Source organism: Nannospalax galili, unplaced genomic scaffold, assembly GCF_000622305.1.
Source record: "Nannospalax galili isolate Female #2095 unplaced genomic scaffold, S.galili_v1.0 scaffold131, whole genome shotgun sequence".
Lineage (NCBI taxonomy): Eukaryota > Metazoa > Chordata > Mammalia > Rodentia > Spalacidae > Nannospalax > Nannospalax galili.
The window spans coordinates 442,702-463,714 of record NW_008332088.1 but is presented as its reverse complement, the minus strand read 5'-3'; positions in this window follow the sequence as shown (position 1 = coordinate 463,714).

Here is a 21,013-nt window from a genome sequence, read left to right as displayed (position 1 = left end):
TTTCTGTTTTATGGATTATTTGACTAGTATCTTTGTTAGTTCTTTGAGGAGCTAAGAGAATTCTACACTGAATCCAACTGATTTGTTTAGTTGGGAGGTTTTTAATTATTTTATCTTTTCATTGGTTGTTCTGTGTTTATTTAGACTGTAATTTTGATTTAAATACTGGACTTTTTTAGTTGGGAGAGTTTTAACTATTTTATCTTTTCATTGGTTATTAAGTGTTTATTTAGATTATGTAATTTTGATTTAACTTTAGTATGTCATGAATATCTAGAAATTTATTCATTTCCTTTAGATTTTCTAATTAAGTGGAATATAAATTTTCCAAGACCTTATACCTTTCTGAATGTCTTCAGGATCTATTTCAATGATTCCATTTTTATCTCTGAGTTAGTTAATTTGGGTCCCTTCTCTCTTTCTTTAGGTTAATTTGACTAAAGATTGTTGATCTTGTTAATCTTTACAAAGATCCAACTCTTCATTTCATTGACTATTTTATTGAATTTTCATTTGTATTTCATTAATTTCAGCCTTGGTTTTATTTAACTCTTTCCATCATAGCTTTATCTTTACTGACTAGCTTTCATATTTCCTGAAGCTGTTATACATGCTAGCCAAGAAAAAAGTAATCATCAGTCTTCTCCAGCTGTGAACCCTGTGAACTACAATAATGCCTGGTCTGTCAAGAGATGCCCACTGATGTAATAATGGCAAGTGTTTGGGAGTAACCAACCATGTTATGGTTGGTTTTAAAATCAGCTTTCAAGTTGGAGCCCATACCTGGCACTGTTATCAAGTCCAAGAATCTGTGGCTAAAGAGGTCAGATTATAGGAAAGAACATTTTATCATTGCTCTACTAAATGGACATAGAAACAAAGAAGGCCATATGTTCTTAAGTTTATACACATAGATTAGTGCATCTTTCAGCTCTTACCACAGAATCTGCTCTCTGCATCAGAAGGAGATTATCACATAGAACCACAACTGGACAATTTGCATAGAATAAGACTCAGAGTGCGGTTAGTCTCAAGTCTCAGGGATCATTGCAGAAAGGAGGGCAGAAAGATTGTAAGAGTTACACATGGTGGATGACTACAAGGAAACATTTTCAGGGCACAGCGGGAAGGAGGAAAGTTGCATGTATAAACTCACACTACTTGTCGCAGGTTTCATAAGGCCTGTGCAAGCCCAAGCCAGACAAAAATCCACCAAGGATAAGGAGGTATTAAGTAGCTTCATCCGGAACTGAAGAACTACTGGCAAAATTTCATTCTGTAAAATGATCTAAAATTTGGGAGCGTTGGAAGTCAGATTCACAGCCTCACACAATATGCAAGTACTCTGCCAGACAGAGCCCCAGCCCAGGAGCGTCCTTAATATACAGGAACCTCAGATTCTTAAATAGCAGTCCTCACACAAACTTTATTGAGAGGGATCATAAAATTTCTCAATTTACTAAAATACATAAAGTAAGAGCAATAGTAACAAAATGAACAAAAGTGTTGCTTGAAGAACTATTATATAAGTAATGGTGTATCATATTTTTATATTTCTTTCTGGCAAATGAAAGTATGTTTCAAAAAATATGAAACTCTTGAAGCTGAAAAACTGCTGCATTCCTCACAAGAAATACAAACTGTCAACTCATGATAATGCTGAAATTGATTCAACAGAAATTGTTTACATATGAAAATAAAATGAATCTGAAATGATTATTTCTATATTTAATATTAATATAACTTTTCATGTCTTACTTCAGCTCCCATGACTCTGCTGTTTATTAGTTCCATGCTGGAAGTAAATGAATCAGGATGAAATTAACTCTTGCCTAACTTCTATTATGACACTATATCACTGTGCGTAAAGCCATCAATACATACATTTTCTAGTTTTAATAGACACTGATTTTTTAGCAATCAGAACTCACTATTTTGCAATTTACAGTTTAATTTATCAGTATCATTTCTATATAAATCATAAACTATAACCTTTTAATGATGATGAAAAATTTGAACCATGAACTAGTGATCTGCTGAGAATCAGTTGATTAACAAGTCATACACATTATATCTTAAAAGGAAAAAAATCTGTTTTCTCCTTTAGTTACTATGTTAGATATGAATCATTTCTATATTTTCTCAGTGAAAAAATCAACAAAGTTACAGGAAGATACAAGATAAAATAGAGCAATAAACAGTTCCTGATGAACTTGCAGCTCTGTCTTAAAATAGGAAAATTAAAATTTCCTTTCTCCCATCTAATGGAAATTCTTATGTTCCTTATATGGTAAAAACAGATAGTAAAATAGGTACCATTTAAGTCTATGTTGTGTAGTGATATACAAATCTTTACACTGTTGTAATTTTTTACACTATTATTTACAAAGAGGGTTGCATACTGTTTAAATTTCTCCAGTATTTCATATTTTGAGGTTTTCCATATTGGTAGAATATTGCTGCAAATCAGTAACTCAAAAATCATATATTTTTTTCCAGGGGTGTATTATAGCACTTTCAGTTTTTCAAATTTCTTATTAATGCATACCAATTGCTTCTAGGATTTTTTTCAATATATTCTGTAAGTTTGTAATTTGAATACAACAGGTTTGTCATTTGTGAAGTTCAAATTCTAACATCAGAAAAACTTTCAACTGCCTGCCTCCTGTATCAATTATTAATAGGGGTAGATTATAATGTCTATGATAATCTTTGAATTATTTTGTAATACCATTCATCTATAATACAGATGCCAGGAAACTGTTTCCATTAAATATTAAGAGCTAAGTAAATATGTAGTATTTCTGTCTACTGAAGACATTGCTGCCAGAGGGCACAGGTTCATGGCCATTTGTCTTTTTCTTGTGTTACTAAATAGCACAACCATTGATTATAGATTACTCAGTGCCCAATTTCAGGGCTAAATTATGAGGCCTTGCTCTTGAACAGTGTCCTTCATTATTTTTTAATCTACCAAAGAAAACTACCTGAAAGTTGCTGTCTAAGACTTCCAATGCTTCAAACTTTATTGATCTTTGAGGCTAAAATATTTATACATATTCTGTCATTATGTGCTTTTCTTGATTGGCATATATGTTGTACCCATTGGAATTGACATTACCTGCATCAATGTGTCCAACCAACATCATTTTTTAATATGATTATTCTTTTAGTCTTGACAATATGCCTAATAGTTTCTTTACTAAAACACTGTAAATATATAATTAATTTACATTTTTAATTATTTTATGGAGTCATTGTTTCTCATCTCATGTTTTTCTTCTTTTCTCATGTATCTACTTTTGCCAAAAGCAGTCATTGTAGTCATTAAAATAAGCGCCTTCTATTCTTGAGATATAATAAATTTTACATAATCACTAATTTCCAATATTTTTAAAATTTCAGTTGCTGAATCTATCTTGAATTCATTCTGACTACTGTGCAACTTTTTACCTTTCCCAAGATACTACTCCAGTGTTTATTAGAATTTACTCTTACAGAAATAATATCCATGTTCAATTTATAAGTTTACTCTGAAACTTTTTTGTTCTTGCGATTCAGTGTTAATGGATTTAAATGATTCTATTTGTATTATTTAATTACTCTGAGTGCTGCTTCAAGATAACACATTTTAAGAAATCTTTTATTCATTTTTTAATTTCATGTGTAGAAGTCTATTGCCTGCATGTGTGTAAGTGCACCTGTGTCGTGCAATGCCTGTAGAGGTTAGAAGATGTCAAATTCCCCAGAACTGGAGTTACAGACAATAGTTAGCCATCATGTGGATGCTGAGAAACAAACCAGGGTCCTCCACAAGAACTTCCAGTGCACTTAACTGCTGAACCATCTCTCTAATACCCTAAAATAACATATTTTAATTCTTAAAATAATGGCAGCTACTATTATTTTAAGTAAAAGTTTCTATTATGATTTGTTTCCTTCTCTACTGGAACAACTATATTATAAAAGTAGAAACATCTGGCTTATCCCCAGATTTTATATTTATATTTAGATTAATTTTCATCTTACTGAATTTTGAATGAACTATTCAATATTAGTCTCTCATTCATTGTTCTACTGTTTAAATGTGTTTCTTTTAGGATTTATTTCACTAATGCATATTAAATAGCTACTTCCTTTGAGATTTCTTATTGTGAATTCTTTTTACAAATTTATTTATTTTCATTTAATATTCCTTCTTTTCAAACTGGAATTTGTGCTCTTATGTACTTCCACTTCATCTAGTTAAATATTTTGTAAGAGTTTCATGAAATTCATTTAAAGTGAAAGATTTTTATTCCTATTTATATTTTTGCATTTTTTTCTTGTAAAAGGAAGAGTTTATTTGAGCTTACCGTTCCAGGGGAATTACAATCCATCATGGCAGGGAGGCACGGTGGCCAGAGTGGCTTGGTGGGCAAAGGTGACTGGAGCAGATGCAAAAGCTAGGCTCTACATCTTCCAGCAGGCTCAGGAAGCAAGAGAGCAACTGGAGAAGAGCTCTCTAACCCTGCCCCCAGTGACCCGCTTCCTCCAGGATAGCCACACCTTCTAAGACCTCCCAAAACTGGGAGGGACAAGGTGTCCAAACACTTGGAGCCCATGGGGGATATTTTCATTCAAACCACCACATTCCAGCCCCTGGCCCCAATAAGCTCATGACCATATAAGATGTAAAATACATTTAGTCCAAACTTAAAAGTCCCCATAGTCATTACCAGTCTCAATATTATTCAAAAGTCCAGTTATTTTTAGATGTTTCGTACATTTCAGTAGGAAGTGTGGAATTTGGGATGAACGGAGTTCTTGTCACTCTCCCCACCTTCTGGTATTGTTGCTTGATTTTCAGCAATATTATCTGTTGTCTTTGCCCTCACCACTAACTTTCTCTCTCTCTCTCTGTGACATCTCTCTCTCTCTCTCTCTCTCTCTCTCTCTCTCTCTCTCCCCTCCCTCAAGATTCTGTGTATTTTTAGACCTAGGCATTGCCCAGCACCTTATGCTATGATCCCTTTATTTAATTTTGTCCCTGTACAAAAGTGTGTGGATAAGTGTGACTATGAGGTTACTGCTACTCAGTGTTTCCACATCACAACTTGGTACGCTGACCTGCAGGAGCTGACTTTCTGGTCAACACTGCCTTCTTTTGGACAGTAACCCTGTCGTTTCAGTCCACATTGTTTTTCTGTATTTTTATTCTATTTTGGGAACACAGAAAATGTTATCTCATGTTTGAACTCAGCAGTACCTTTTAGGGCTTCCTTCTTTAGTATTTTATGAAGCGTTATTATGTGTTTAGAAAAGAGAGGTTGATCAAAGCTTAGACGCCCCTCTCCAACTCAGCCTGAATGCCAGTGGCATTGATTTGCACAAAATTCTGTAGCTGCTCTGGAATATTAGACCTACCAATGCTTCAAGCAGTTCATATAGACCAAAAACATGAAGGCACAATGATAAATTCTGCACCATACAGAGATGATAGCAGAAATATAATGCTTCTATGAAGAAAAATATTTTTATGAGGTATTGAGTCTGATATTTCCCAAGATATTCCACTTATTAGCAACAATCTAGAAGTTTGTTTTATACATATAAATATATGTATGTACTATTGTTTTTTTCAGAAATGAATGCCCATGCCAACATTTCAAAACGTGTATGTGCTATTTACAGTATTTTGCAATCTATTTTTCAATATATAGTATAAGAGAATCTCATAATTTTGATCCTTGAAGTAGCCCATTTAATAATTGAAAGGAACAGCTCACTTCATAAAACTTTAGATCTACAAAATACTTTAGAAGAACATTATTTTTCCTTTCCTTCTTGGTCTTTGGAGCATTTCTTGTTATGTTTGGCAGTTCAACATTTGTCAGATTTTCATTGAAGAAATAAAAACAACTCTTTGGATTAAACTGAGTAATGTAATTATAAAATTATATTCCATCTTTAGTCATTGATTCTCTGCAAATAATGAGTGAAATGCATTTGAACCAAACCTTTTTAAATTTAGTGGTAATAAGATGAATTTTCCTATCCTGACACATATACTTGACCATATATTTGTGTTAGTGCCACACAAAACCTACCTCTTGGAGTCATTTGACCAAGAAAGAGCCTGATGTGCTCTGAATAGTTTTGATTTTCTTCTGCGCTGTTCCCTCCTCCAGGCAAAGGGTCTATTTATTGATCAGCAATTCAAGAGATCAGGAAAGAGTGAAGGACTTTTTCTCCAAGAATCTTTAACCAGTAAATGGGAAGAAGCTATTTTTCTAACCCTACTGACTCAAAACAGCACAGACAGCCTCCCTCAAATAGATGTCATCGACCAGAGCCTCAGTGTTACTTTGGACACTTACATGTGATACAGGATTTTCCATGTATCACTTCCTTTCATGATGTCTTAAGTCTGCTTGCCACATCTCCCACACACATATATTGTTCCAAATCTGGGGCATAACAAAAGCCACAATAGGGATCATGGTATGAGATTAAAGTTGTGCATTCAGATTAGCTTTTAAGAGTTCATTATATTGAACTTTGCTTTTCTTAAAGACCAGTTAAATTTAAACAAGCGTAGTGTATAGTAGGAAAGCAGGTTGAACACTCATTTCTAAGTTAACTCAAATAATAAGGTCAACTTAGCCTCAGAAAAGTCATTCCTACATATATGCAATATATATGCATGTCTTTTGTATAGTTACACAAACATGTATCATGTTATTACATATTAAAGTTATCATGATGTTGAATCTTTGTTTAAAATGATGTTGAAAACTAACATCACATCTCTGAAATACAAAATAAAAATATGGATTTTTTACAGTAGCAGGAATTTTAAAACTATGAATCGAATGGTAAGACATTGGAGAGAAAAGTGTATGAAACCCTAAGGCCAGCATAATCGTCAGGTAATTTCATATTGAATTGATTAATTAGACTTGAAAATTTTGCTTCAATGTTTAATCCGTCTTTGTAACTGATTTCTAAAATAATACAATTGTTATATAAACTCTGTGATAAAAAATATTTGAAGAAACCTTGTTCATCCTATTTGACAAAAATAATATCACTGTACAATGTGCAATGATGCTCAGAAAAGTCTGCGAGTTTGAGGTTAATTTATTTAAGGCAGTTTCCCAAAGTATGAATTTAAAAAGTTGTGAATAATAAAATGCATTTAGAAAAAATTTAAAGCCACATAATAAATCAATTTCAATTCAGGACAATTTTGTCCAAAGATAATTGTAAGATTGAAAACTGCTGCGGGGTATGGTGCCCCACACTTTTAATCCCTGCACTTAGGAGGCAGAGGCCTGCAGATTTCTATGAGATCTAGGTGGCTTGGTCTTTTTACAAATAACTAAGATTGTACTTTGACAAATTCATATAAAATGCATTCTGGTTATTGTAACACCTGACCTTCTCTATTCTCCCTCACATGCAATTACCCCTCCCCTCCTTACTTCACCTTCTCACATTCATGAAGTTTGTTGCTTTGTTGTTTTGGGACCCACTGACTAGCGAGGATCTTCTCATCTGTGTGAGCATGAGTTTAGAAATATTCGCTGAAATCTGGCAGGATCCTCAGTGGATACACAACTGAAGACAATGATTGCATCTCCCCAAGAATCCATCAGTAGTCGATATTCAACAGGGAGACAAAGGGTCCCATAGAGCCTTTGCTGATTTACAATTGACTGTTGTGCAGGCCCACTGTAATCAGACACAGCTGCTGTGAAAGTATGTCTAACATAGCTATGTCATGCTCAGAAGACAGTATATTATAGCCTTCTCCCTATCTTCTGAGTCTTGCATTCTTTCTGTCTTGTCTTCTGTGATGTTTCTGTTATCATTAGTAGGGTTGGTATAAATGTGCTATTTATGGCTGAGCACTCAAACATCATACCTGCATCCTGCGCAGTCAAGCATCTATGCATTCACCAGCATTCATTGTAAAAGGAAGTTCCTCTGATTAAGCTTGTGAGGAGCATTCTTTATGTCTATGTACGAAATATTTAGATGGCTGCTTGGTATCACGATCGTGTATCTAAACAACAGCATTAAGTTTGTCTGCAAGACATAAGACATAATCAGCAATGGGTTATGGACCACGTTTTCAGAACCAGGTATGAATTTAGCAGTGGGCTTCAGATTCAATGAGAGAGTGTTTGTTACTCCTTAATGTTTGTACCATTATTGTGCTAGTGAAACATCTTGCCCAGAATGTTGGAATTGTAGACCATACGGTTCTCAGCTAGGGAAGACCATGAATGACTTTTCTTCCCCTGCCTGTGTACCTCCTTCTAGTACAATGAAAGCTAGCCAGCTCTGAGGAAGCTCCCAGCTCATTTACAGCCTGTTCTCTCTACATTTCAAAACCAAGAGGTGTAGTGACTTCAGCGAGTCTGAAGTCTGATTAACCAACAACCCATAAGGAGATATCCCATAACTGGAATCAGTGATTCGTTTAGTTACTCTTGGTTTTCAGTAGTTGCATTAACTAGGCAGAAAGCCTGTTTCTCTGTCTTTGACTTTGTCTCTTTCTGTCTCTCTCATCTCTCCCTCTCTCTCTTAACTTATATTTTAATTAGATTACATAGAAGTGAGTTTCCATATGGTCTATTCATCCATCCTTAGTTTTGGTTATCTCACACCCTTTGACTCCTCCATCCCTCCGTGTCTTTTTGTACTTAAATGGTTCTTCCTGAAATTCCTCCTCCTTCTTCTATATTACCAATGCTCTGTCGCCCCACCCCACAGGCCCTTTCCCAGATTCCTCACTTTCACAGGTAGTCCAGGCTAAACACACAAATCTAAAGATTTGAAGTTAGAATCCGCAGTTGAAGTAGAACATGTCGCGTTTGTCTTTCTGAGTCTGAGTCACTTCACTGAGAATATTTTTTTCTAGATTCATCCATTTACCCACAAACTCATAATTTCATTTTACTTTATAGCTGAACAACTACATTGGGTATATGAACCACATCTTCATGATCTATTCATTAGTCGATGAACATCTAGGACGATCCCATCTCTGAACTGGTTTGAATAGAAATGCAACGAGTATGGTTGGGCAAGTATCTCCTCAAAAAACAACAACAACAACAACAACAAAAAAGCTACATTTTCTCCCATAAATTCTAAGTTAGTAATGTAGTCCTGCTAATGATGGGCTTATGTCTGTTCAGCAAGCTCAGAGACTTACTAATGCTTTATAACTCAAAATTTCTATATGCACTGTATATTATTTGCAGCATGGCTGTGGGTATTATAGCATGCTCTCCCAGACAAAATAATGAAGGGAATATGTTTGTAGACATCACTCAGTTTCTCATAGAGGGCTTCTATAAGAAGAAATTATATCTCAGAGATACGTTACACTTCTGAGAAAGAAAATGGGAAAAACACAAGGGTTTCTACATTACATTTTTTTAAAATCTAGGTTGTTCCAGAACAACAAAAGCCTAAGTTTGAATCCTGAATGAAAAATCTTTGGTATCCACTCAAAGAAGAAGCAAAGAAAGATATTATTTTATGTTCTTCCTCTTACACATCCCATTGGAAGTTTAAATGAATGAATGGCTTTAGTAGATGATGTTAACTTCAGGACCATTTGTATCACTCTTAAGATGTTTTGGAACTGATGATGCCTGTTCTAGGTCTAATTTACATGTAGTCAATTGTAAAGAGCAAAATTTTCTATCACTTTTATTGATCTACATTGTCGTCAACTGATAAAATTCAGATAAATTTTCATATGAATGATGCGATAAGAGCAAACTTCAATAGATATTATTTACTAAAAGTAGGAAGCAAAATTTTGAAAATGTTAACTCATTTGTTCTACTATTCATTTATTTAAAAATAAAATAGTTAAAAATTAAATGATCATTTCTGTAAAATATCTAGTTTATATATTTGATTTTCATTCAAACATTTTTGTTGCTGGATACATATTATTTTAAAGACTAAATTTAGAAAGCAGTAATCTTTATGGCAAAGTAAATGCCAACATTATATTTGAAAGGAGTTCAAAATTCTAAAACTTGCAGTAAGCTTGAGGGGAGTTGGAGAAATGACTCAGTGGTTAAGAGCACTTACAGCTCTTGCAGTGGACCAGAGTTTTGTCCTCAGTATGCATGTCAAGGGGCCTACAAGTGCCCATCACTCCGGCTTCTGTGGTTCTGACATTCTATTCTGGCCTCTGTGGACCATGGCATACACACAGCCAAATAAGCACACACATAAACCAAAATACGATAATCCTTAAAAGATTAAGGTTGAACATAAAGATACAATAAAGATGTAATTTCAATATAAATTGAATTTAAAGGTAAGAATAGCAGATTATAATTATTGAAAGAGAACTTTCCAAAATCAAAATATGTTTCTGCTTTTAAATTATGCAACAATTTTATGGCTTTAATCTGAGGCAGGTACAGGAATGGGCTTTTAGTCATTTCGTTTAGTCTCAATTTTCCATTATTTTTCTCTTCTTCTGAAGTAATCTAGCATTCCTTTTAGCTTGTATTCTAGTATTGTGGCAATATGTAACAGGAATTTCCTTTATCTCTTTCCTAAGATCAACTGAAATGGGTAGATATTTGTTTAAACAAAAAAGCAGGACTAATCATATAGCTCAAGGAAAGAGCACACCTCCAACACCAGAGGTCTAGGTTTAACCCCCAGCATCTTCAAAAGTAACAGAGGAGAACATGCCATGCTTTCCATGATCATATCCAGTCTAATGCAGGTCAATCATTGTGCAAAACTAATAGGCACATGTAAAAGCTAATTCCAGTAATTAAATTTCATGATGCAAAGTGGGTATTACTTATGAGCTAACTTAAAAGGGCAGTGTGATGTGTGCTTGTTGTGCTCACAGTTACTCTTCAATAGCTTCCTTTCAAAATTCTTTACCACTGAACATGGATTATTTTTTGTCATTGACCTTCCTATTTTCTGTGAGGGTAGATTTTGGGTAACAGCCTCAGTTCTACATGCACTCCATGATGCCAAGCAGTTCACTAGATCAATGTCTCAGGCTTGTTTTGTTTTTAGCAAGAGCTAGCACATGATGTGGACTTGAGTTACTGTTTATTAGTCTCAAGTAAAGCAGCCTGAACTATTCATCAATAGTATTAAATCACAAAGTGGATAGCACTGAGTCTGTCCATTCTTACTCACAGATTGTTATAATAATTTTCTATTTCTTCCAAATGTCACTTTTATTAGAAAAGTCCATACTTCTCCCAATATTTAAGACAATTAAATATTTAAGACGGTTCATTGTTCGCCAGTCTTCCGCTGGATGTACTCACTTTGATCCTAACATTTCCTACATTTTCTTTAAATGCTTTTCTTTCCCAGTTAGCCTCTTGCACTGCAGTCAGCACTCAAATCTGCTCTCTCTTCCCAGCGACTTTCTGTGCCTGCTGTGTGCCTTCATGTCTGTGTCACAATGGTAGAACACTGCTACCATGTCTTCTCTTCTCTCGCCCTCAAATGAAGCATCTCAGGTGGACCGTGCCCTATAGAATGGCTCCAGCAGCTAGCTTTACATTTTACCTATCCATTTACACTGTGAACAAGCTGTTAGTATAGCAATTATCTCTAATTACAGCAGAAACCACTTTGGAGCAAGACTTTTCATTTTGTGCCATGCCCAGACATGCAGACTGCAGTAGACAAATCTGTCCTGAAGGTGGAATGCCAAAAGGAAATCACAAACTTCAAATGAAGTTACAGGAAAAAGAAATAACCTTACCTGAACATGCAATGCTGAGCACCGTGAAAAATCATTTGCTTAGCCCCTCGTCATCACAGAATCCTCATTACGGTCTTGATTTTAACTTTTCAAAAAATATCCTCACGAAGTCTAACCATGGAAATAATAATTTTCAGTTTTTATCAATTGCAACTAAAAATTCTTGAAATTAAGTATTCCAATTGTTATCATATGAATGATACTTTATTTTGCACAACTGCATACTTAATAAAATTCAAGGACAGAAGCTATAGAGAGGGTTTAAAGACCTACCATTCCAGGTTGGACAATCACTTCTTATTTGAATATTAGAGTAATGAAAAGTGATCTTGCCAATATTTGAAACCATAAATGAATGAACCAATTCTTTATAAGATACTAAGTACAAAACTGATACAAAGATAAAAAGGTAATATACATAAGAAAGTAGGTTTAAAACAAACGTCACCAGTAATATATTGCCTTTTACAAAAGAATTATGTTTACATTTTCCTTGAAAATTCTACCAAATTATTTGTTGTTATTTTTTATTTTTTTGAGACAGGTCTCCACGTAGCCCAGCTGGCTTGGATCTCCCTATGTGAGCCAGACTGGCCTTGATCCCACAGAAATCTGCCTACTTCTGCCTCCCATGTTATGGCATCAAAGACATGTACCACTACATCCTGCATCTAAGAAATATTTAGTGAAGACATTCTATCAATTTTCTACAGTCTTTTCAAGACTATCTGATCAGAGAGAATTTTTTAACTTTGTAAAAAAACACATTACTCTAATGGCTAAGTCAAATAAAAGTATTTCAAAAGAGAGCAATAGATCAATGTGTCTTACAAAAGTACATGGAAAATATTCAACATAATAAATCAATCAAAAATTAATTTTTTCATTTTTTACATTTTTATAATTTTGACTGATTTGGGGGGGTTGAGTTGCCCGAGTTGGGAGAAATATTATTTTGCTCTGATATGGCCTGAGTAAATTCTTTCACAAACCAAGGACTCCAATCTACCACTCAAATGACACTGCAATTAGCTTTTTTATTCACAATAACAAAGAACTGGAAATAACCAAAATGTCTGTCAGCAAGAAAATCAACTGAAACATTGTGACTCAGTCACACAATGAAATGATGCTTGGCAGTGGGAAACGCAGTCTGTAGGTTTATACCTCTCTGTGGATCAAACACACGAGCATCTTAAGTTTGATAGAATACAATTATACATATGCTGTCATTAAGATGAAGCTTCTAGATTGTCTAAAATATTCTTTAAATATTGAAATAAGAGAAGAGGTTGATTGATGGGGCTGCAGTGGAGAACACAGAAGAATTGTCTATAGTGTCAAGGAGAGCTAATATTGGTTGCTGGAAATATTCTGTGTCTGGTTAATAGCATGGGATATAACTTTTGATGTATCAGACCAAAAGCTCTTGTGCAATTACTGCATCTGGATTGTGTGTCAGTAAAATAATTATTTTAATTTTCATAGTAAGCAGTTTCTGTAGGACTAGGAATTAAACCCAGAGCCCAGGCATTCTTGGTAGCTGCTGCAGAACTTTGTTATGCCTCCAGCCTCCAGAATAGTCTGGGATTTAACTTTTGAAAGAACAAGAGAAGAAATCAACTTCATGGGCCATTTCTGGGGAATGATCAGAGTTATCAGGTCTAGGGACTATTTAGGTTAGTTATTCACAGACTGAAAAATGTTCAGAAACAGCACAGCAGAATGCAGTTGATATTTGCACTAACCTTGAGAATGAGATGTTGATAGAAAATTTCAACAGTATGCCATGTTTTATTTGGGAACCTGTCCTAGTTTGTTTCTCCATTGCTGTGACAAAACACTCTGACTACTACCAATTTGGGGAGGAAAGGGTTTATTCAGCTTACATCTCCCAGGTCACAGTTCATTAGGGAACCCAATGTAGGAAATCAGGGCAGGAACCTGGAAGCAGGAGGTGGAGCACAGGCCATGGAGGAATGCTGCTTACTGGTTTGCTCCACTGGCCCCAGCTCAGCCTGCTTTCTTATGCAACACTGGTCCACATGCCCAGGGATGGCACTACCCACAGTGGGTTAGGCCCTCCCACATCACTCAACAATCAAGAAGGTGCCCCATGAACATGGCCATAGGCCAGCCCAATGAAGGCATTTCCCCACTTGAGGCTCCCTCAACCCAGGTGTGTCATTAAACATTAAAGCTATCCAGCCCAGAACCTGACTGATTAACATAATCTCTTTGATAACCTCTTCCCTTATTTGTACTGTTGGACATAAGTGTGAAGCATGGATATGCACTAGATTATTTAGATGATGTGCTTAGCAAAGGTTTTTTATGTATTGAATGCTTAAGGAAAATATCCAGTACTGTTTTTACTCCTGAGACTAATGGTACCGTAGTGGTACAGTTCTATCATTAAAGACTTTTCACATACTAATTTCTATTAGGACTTTTGAATAAAATATAAAAATGATTAAAAATGTGTTTTATCGTTTAAACACTTGTATTAGGTGAGGTCATCTTTAAAACTGGATGAGAAATGGTTATTTCCTGTATGCTACTATTAAAAAGTTAACTGTCACTGACACCAGTGAAACAAGAGGATTAGTTTAAACGTCTTCCTACTTCAGGATGAACATGGAAAGAATGCCCAAGTCAAGATTTATTATTAAATCAACATTTTAAAATAATAGATTTTGAAATTTGGCAAAATAAGTGTCATAGAGTTTTTCAAGTTTAAGCCATTGAAAAGGACACATTAGGGCTGGAGAGGTGGCTTAGTGGTTAAGAGCATGTTTTGCAGAGGACCCAATTTTAGCTCTCAGCACCCACTCCAAGCACCTCAGAACTTGCCATAACTCCAGCTCTATCTAAGGGGTCCAAAACCTTTGTTCTAAGCAAGTGCCTGCACTGATGTGCCCATACTTCCCATATATGTATACATAATTAAAAATAGTTTTTTAAAATGCTTTCTATTTACTTTTTTATGTTATTTTATGTGTATGAGTGTAATGCATGTGTGTAAGTGCACCCATATACTTATTATATTTGCTTCTGACTAAATGCCTCAGATTTCCTGAAGATGATTGAAATATTCCATTATTCATACTGTATCTTCGTTTTTCTTCTTCGTTAGAGTTTGTTTTTATAATTACTTTAAAGCCAGCTCCAGTTTCTCCTCTATCATAATCCAATAATAAATGCCAGTTAAAAATGATCATCTGCAAAGAGTCAGGCCTAAGATGCTCAAAGTCAACCTAAGGAAGCTCCCAGTTCCCTCCCCGTGAATTTCATGTGTAGGTACAGGTGTGCTGACTTTTTATATCTAGAGGTCTTGATTAAGACGTTTCAAGAGAACTATCAATACAGATGAAAATTCCATTTCCTGAATACAGCACATTTTGAAAAGAATTTATTAGGAAAATTCAAATCACCAGTCTATTCCACCAAGTAGTTGTTGTTTTTGCCATGCCTATGGTATTTGCTCTGTGTTTACTTCCACATCATCCAATCCATTCTATGATTTATTTCAAATTCTCCTTCTGAAATGTTCTCCAGATAAGAACTTGCATTCTTACTCTATGTCTCTCTATCACATTTGCCTTGCAATTCTTCTTAAGTTTTTCCAAATGCTGCCTTAAGTTTTTTGCATATTTGAAAATTACATGCTCAATAAAGATGGTTAAATAGAAGACATGGGCATACAAAATTCCTGGCATGATGTTGCAGAGTGTCTATCTATACTTTGTCACATAAAACATTGCTTTAATTCATACTTTATGTTTCTTTTACATCCCTACTTAAACCACTTAAAGGTAAACTATTTTAAAAAATATTTTAAGCCACTTTTAAGGTCAACTATTTTTAAAAAGCAAAATCATCATGTTGTCTTTATTCATAAAAGTACCTTTATTTACATTTTCACATGACAATGGGAATAAAAGAAAATCTGAAAGGTTAGAAGTTTTAATTTATTTTATAGTTGATCTAAAGATTCCATCCCTAGTCTACAAATATAAAAGCATTTGTGAAATTAACATACACTAGACATTAGAGGTCATTTTCAAGAAGCACCAGAGAATTACTATCAAATAAGTTATAAGGACTCCAGTGATTGCCAACAAAGAAAGTCAATTTCCAGTGATAATATCCAGAAATTTAATTTGATCACTGCTATTAGTATAATTAGGGTTAATATTGCTTGGAGGCAAGTCTCCTGTTTTATAACAGAAGAAGGAAAAGTTGAATTCACATAAACTTACGTATCTGTATTCTATGTAAATGCTGTATCTCATCTTTTTATCGTAGTTAATTAGGAAAATAGAAGTCAGGTATCCATGCATATAAAATCAGAAAAATAATGGAAAGGAAGAAGATGTGATTGGGTCTTTCATAATGGTCCAACAGTATAGGATTTACTGTTGTTTAACACTGTTTTTGTGAGTGACTTCTTAGTGGGCTTGTATGGTAACTCTAAGGACAGATGGTGTAAGACTGTTGAAGTAAACACTCAGCAAATGACATGTGAGAAAATTTTCAGCTCCTTTTCTCTCTGATCCCCTTATTCATACCTTCTCACAGAGTGGGTGTAGATAGGACAGCAGTGAGGATGTCAAGAATGGTGCGGATTGTTCTGGCTCACGCCTTCAAAATGTAGGACATGAAACCAGGGATTCCTAACTTTTGGTAAATGCCTAATGCTTTGACTTTCTTTTTCAATTTCTTAGAGGATACCATAATAAGAGACTAAAACCTGTATTTGTCTCCTTTGCAAATAACTGTCAATTAAAGGAGTATTTATTCTCTGAGCCCATGTGCTAAAATTTCCATCATTAAGACAAGATACCTCAGATAAGGAATTTGAGGAGGGGAGTTTTACCTTGACCCAGGATTTTAGCAGCTTCATGTAGGAATGAACTAACCTGCATTGTCAAGATTCTTTATCAGTTGTAACCTAATGTTTACCAGAATTTTCTCTGTGTTGAATGTGTGATCTATAATAATAGCCTCCCATTTCGCTGGGTTGGTATGAAAAATTCAGAAGTTCATATGAATAGACTTAGACTGAGATCTCCCAAATAGTAAAACCACAATTTTTCTTACATGTTGCAATTTTCATTGACACTGATGACTATCTTACAGTATATTTTTCTAGATAAGCAATTATCATTTGATCTAAATTATGTGTGTGTTGGGAAGAAGTTCATAATTACTGTACACAGTACAAGATAATACAGGTTTCTAGATAGAAAGTTGACATAAATACCTTTTGAAATAATTTTATTAGTTTAAAACAAGCTTACAATATGTATCTTTTTAAATTTCTGTTCATTTCATACATTACACTTTTATCATACTTACACCTTCTCTCCTATCAGCATCTCACATACCCCCCTTACCAGATTTCATGCACTAGGTCATATATGTTAAGGCCTATCAAGTCAAGTTTTTGTTCACAGATCTCCCGCTGTATGAGTTCATTCACTAGGCCTGGCCAACCTATCTAGCATCACTCCCTTAAAGAAGACCACTCTGCCTCACCCAACAGGGATCAGCTGCCAATAGATCTTCAGGTAATTTTGGGGCTTTTTACCCGTTTCCTCACTTCTATGCTGGGTTTTGGTTTTTTTTTTTTGTGTGTGTGTGTACATGGGTCTTGTACATGGTATCACTATTCCTGGAAGTTCATTTGAGTAAGGTCCCAGAAGCCTTTGGTCATCCATCACCTCTGACTCTTACAGTCTTTGCACAGCTTCTTTCACTATAGTACCTGAGAGTTCTGTGGCAAAAGTTTAATAATGATGTCCTATCCAGGGTATTGCACTAAGCAGTCTCTTAGTCTCTTTATTTTGACTAGTTGTGGGGTTCTCTGTTAATCATCCTCTGTTTCAGGAGGAAACTTTGCTGGTGAGAGTTGAGAAATGGATAAATATTCTCTCTATCCCATATTCCACTATGTTCTGTGAGCCTTAGGTGTAAAGGTTTAATTATAGACGTGTCACTCACTTAAGGCTGGCCATATCACAGACACTTACTCTGTGTTTAAACAGCTGTGGAACTCTGTAATGGTCTCCATCTGTTGCAAAAAGAAACTTTTTGGTGAGTTGTGAGAAGTATACGTTTTGTAAATAAAAGGATACATATTCAGCATATGGTAAGAAATTTTGTTTGCCTGGGGATTGGACAGATGTAGGTTTTTCTCTAGGGTCAATGACTTCTTCAGCCATGTGTATGAAATGCACGGGAGTCCTCTTACACTGAGTGAGCTTTAAGTCCAATTAGATACCTGGTGATTACTCCTAAGATAAAAGAGCCACTACTGTACCAATAGAGAAAGACTGATGTTCCAGTTATTGTGCTTATTGGGCTTCACAGCTGGACTGGACCATTGATTGGTTTTCTCCCTTAGAAGCGTGGATAGTCTCCTCTGATACTATGAAAAGTAGTCTTCAGGCAGAAGGCTTCTAGGTCAGTTCCAGCTGCTTTGCCAAGTCCTGTGTCTAAAGTATCTCCTGTCTTCAGCAATAAGGTCTTACCTTCCAGTACTTGGAGGAAATCAGGGGCTTTGACAATAGCTTATATTTCTTTGGGAGTCTTTTGGATAATTATGACCAACAATTTGAAGGGAGTTTTCTCCTGTCTGGCACTGTTTCTTCTTATATAGCCTTCAGCTATGAACATGCACTGATACAGATATATTTTATGTGTATTTTCAGAAGGATTGGAAAAAATTAATTTCTCTTTGGTTTCACACACCACCTACACATTAGCTATCTCTACTCTCCCTATGTCTACTTCTCTCTCTTCTCTCCCCAGTTAAAGTACCCCCGTTTTACCCATTTCCTCCTTGATAAGACCTGTCTCCTATTATCTGCCTCTCTTGAGTTCCTTCTTCCCCTTTGCCCCTATTGATACTTCTATAACCCTCTCTCCTCCTTTCCTAGTTAAAAACCCCCAGTTCTCCACATTTCCCAGTTGATAGCACCATAGACAGTCACAATGGGACCCTGAAATGAAAGATGAGTGAATCTGACCCTTCTCAACACAAATGAAGATGCTCTGTGTTGTAGATTTCGGGGAGGAGAGAAAGTGTAAAGATAAGAGGTAAGTGCAGGTTCTCTATTAATGACCTACAGCACACGCTAGCAGCTATGGACACACACACTAAACAAGGGTTCAGGTGTCATTCAAGGCTGGCTTAGGGAGGCTCACAGCTGCAATGGGAAGATTGCAGGGCTCCAGCACAATTCACATATTTATAGAGATGCAGGGAGGAGAGCCTGATTCCTGAGAGAGACAGAAAGCAACAGATGATCTGTAATCTAACAGATAATAATAGACAGCAAATAAATATATGCTATTTTGTTCTTCAGTTATGTGTTCACACATTCTACATCCTTAACTTGGGATCACTTCACTGTTAAGAATTACTAGCTTTTTTGAACATAAACTGTATTAAAAGTGGTATTTTAGGGGAACACAAGATAATAAAAACAGATATATAGGTATAGATATATAAGGATAGATACAGATAGATATAGACAGAAATTAAGATGATATAGGCTCCTCTAGTTGTAAATAGATTGATTCTCCTCATTTATATTATTATACACGAAAAAAATTTCTTAAAATGCAATACAAAACCAAAGGAAATTTGGATGATCCAACAACATCAACTGCTTGCTGGGGAGCAGGAGAACAGGGAGTCCTCAGTCGAAGAAGTCAGAGCGTTTAGAATAAGAAGTATCTTATTGAGCTTCAGCTGAAAGGTTGAAGCTGAAGTCTTATGTCCAGAAGAGAGAGAATCAGTCATATATACCCTCACACAACAAGCATGAGGGTGGAGTGTTGAGCCCTGGAGGACTTCCTCCTTTCCCTCTTTTAGTCCATCCAGAGCTTTACCTACTGGATGATTCCACCCAAATTAAAGCTCTGTTTTCCCCCTCAGTTGCTCTCCAGCTTACCAATAATTTTTGGAAATGTCCTTATAGACACACTCAAATTATTCTTTACTAATATCCAGGTGTCTCTCATTTCAAATGAGTTGACAATATTAACAATCACATAACTTAAGGAAAAATTATAAAATTTTATACAATGTGACTGTGGTATCATTTATTAGGTAGGACACTTGGGTTGACTGCATATGTGTTTGACACAGGGTCAGGGCTGGAGAGATGGCTCAGTGGTTAAGAGCAATGACTGCTCTTGCAGAGGACCCAGGTTTGATTCCCAGCACCCACATGGAGGCTAAGAACTGTCCTTAACTCCAGTTCCAGGGGAATCCGAAGCCTTCTTCTGACCTCCGGGCATTGCATGATGCAGGTGCACTCACATATATGCAGGCAATACACTCATACACATAAAATAAAAATAATAAAATATTTTTTAAAAGTCTAGTACCAAAGGATTCCAATGACCTTTCTAGATTCCACAGTCATCAGGCACACATGTAGTACAAAACTATGTGGGCAAAACACTCATATGCAGAAAGTAAAAATAAATTTAAAAAGACATGGTTTTAACTAGAACTCATGTTTCAACTTTCATTTAATGAAAAATCCAAGAGGAAAATTTAAACAAATAATCTGGTGGTATATGGCATATTAAACTATTTAGAAGGCTAAGGAAAAAAACATATGAATATTTACATGTCTAAATATCTCAATTTGTGTATGCCACAATAGTGTTCAACTTCTACCTACATTTGTATATCAAAAGAGAAAAAAAAGTCTCCCACTCTTAACATTTAATGCTACATTATAGCCAGGTGTTTCAGTGCATGTCTTTAATCAGAGTACTCAGAAGGTTGAGACAGACTGAGAAGCAGAGGCCAGCCTGGTCTACATGGTGAATACCAGGCCAGCTGTGACTACAGGAAGATCCTGTCTCAAAAATCCAAAACCAAGCAAACATAAAACACCTATATTTCAATGATTAAGTTAAGGACTATGTAGGTTTGAAAGAAAATCTTTTAGGCTGTTGTTATAGGAAGCAACAATTTCACTTAAGCTTTGGAAAGTTTTGCCCTGGAACCAAGGTTATTTCTGACAATAACTGACCACTCACCATGACAAGGTTGGTATAGCTTCAAAGCTTTGATGTCTAAGTAGGTTGAAATAATGTCTACAGGCAATTTTCCATGCAAAAATAACGTTTGCATTTACAATAAATAACCTAATAGTTGTCATCTTTGTCTACTTAGTAAAGACTGAGATAGTGATTCATCTTGAATATTTTACT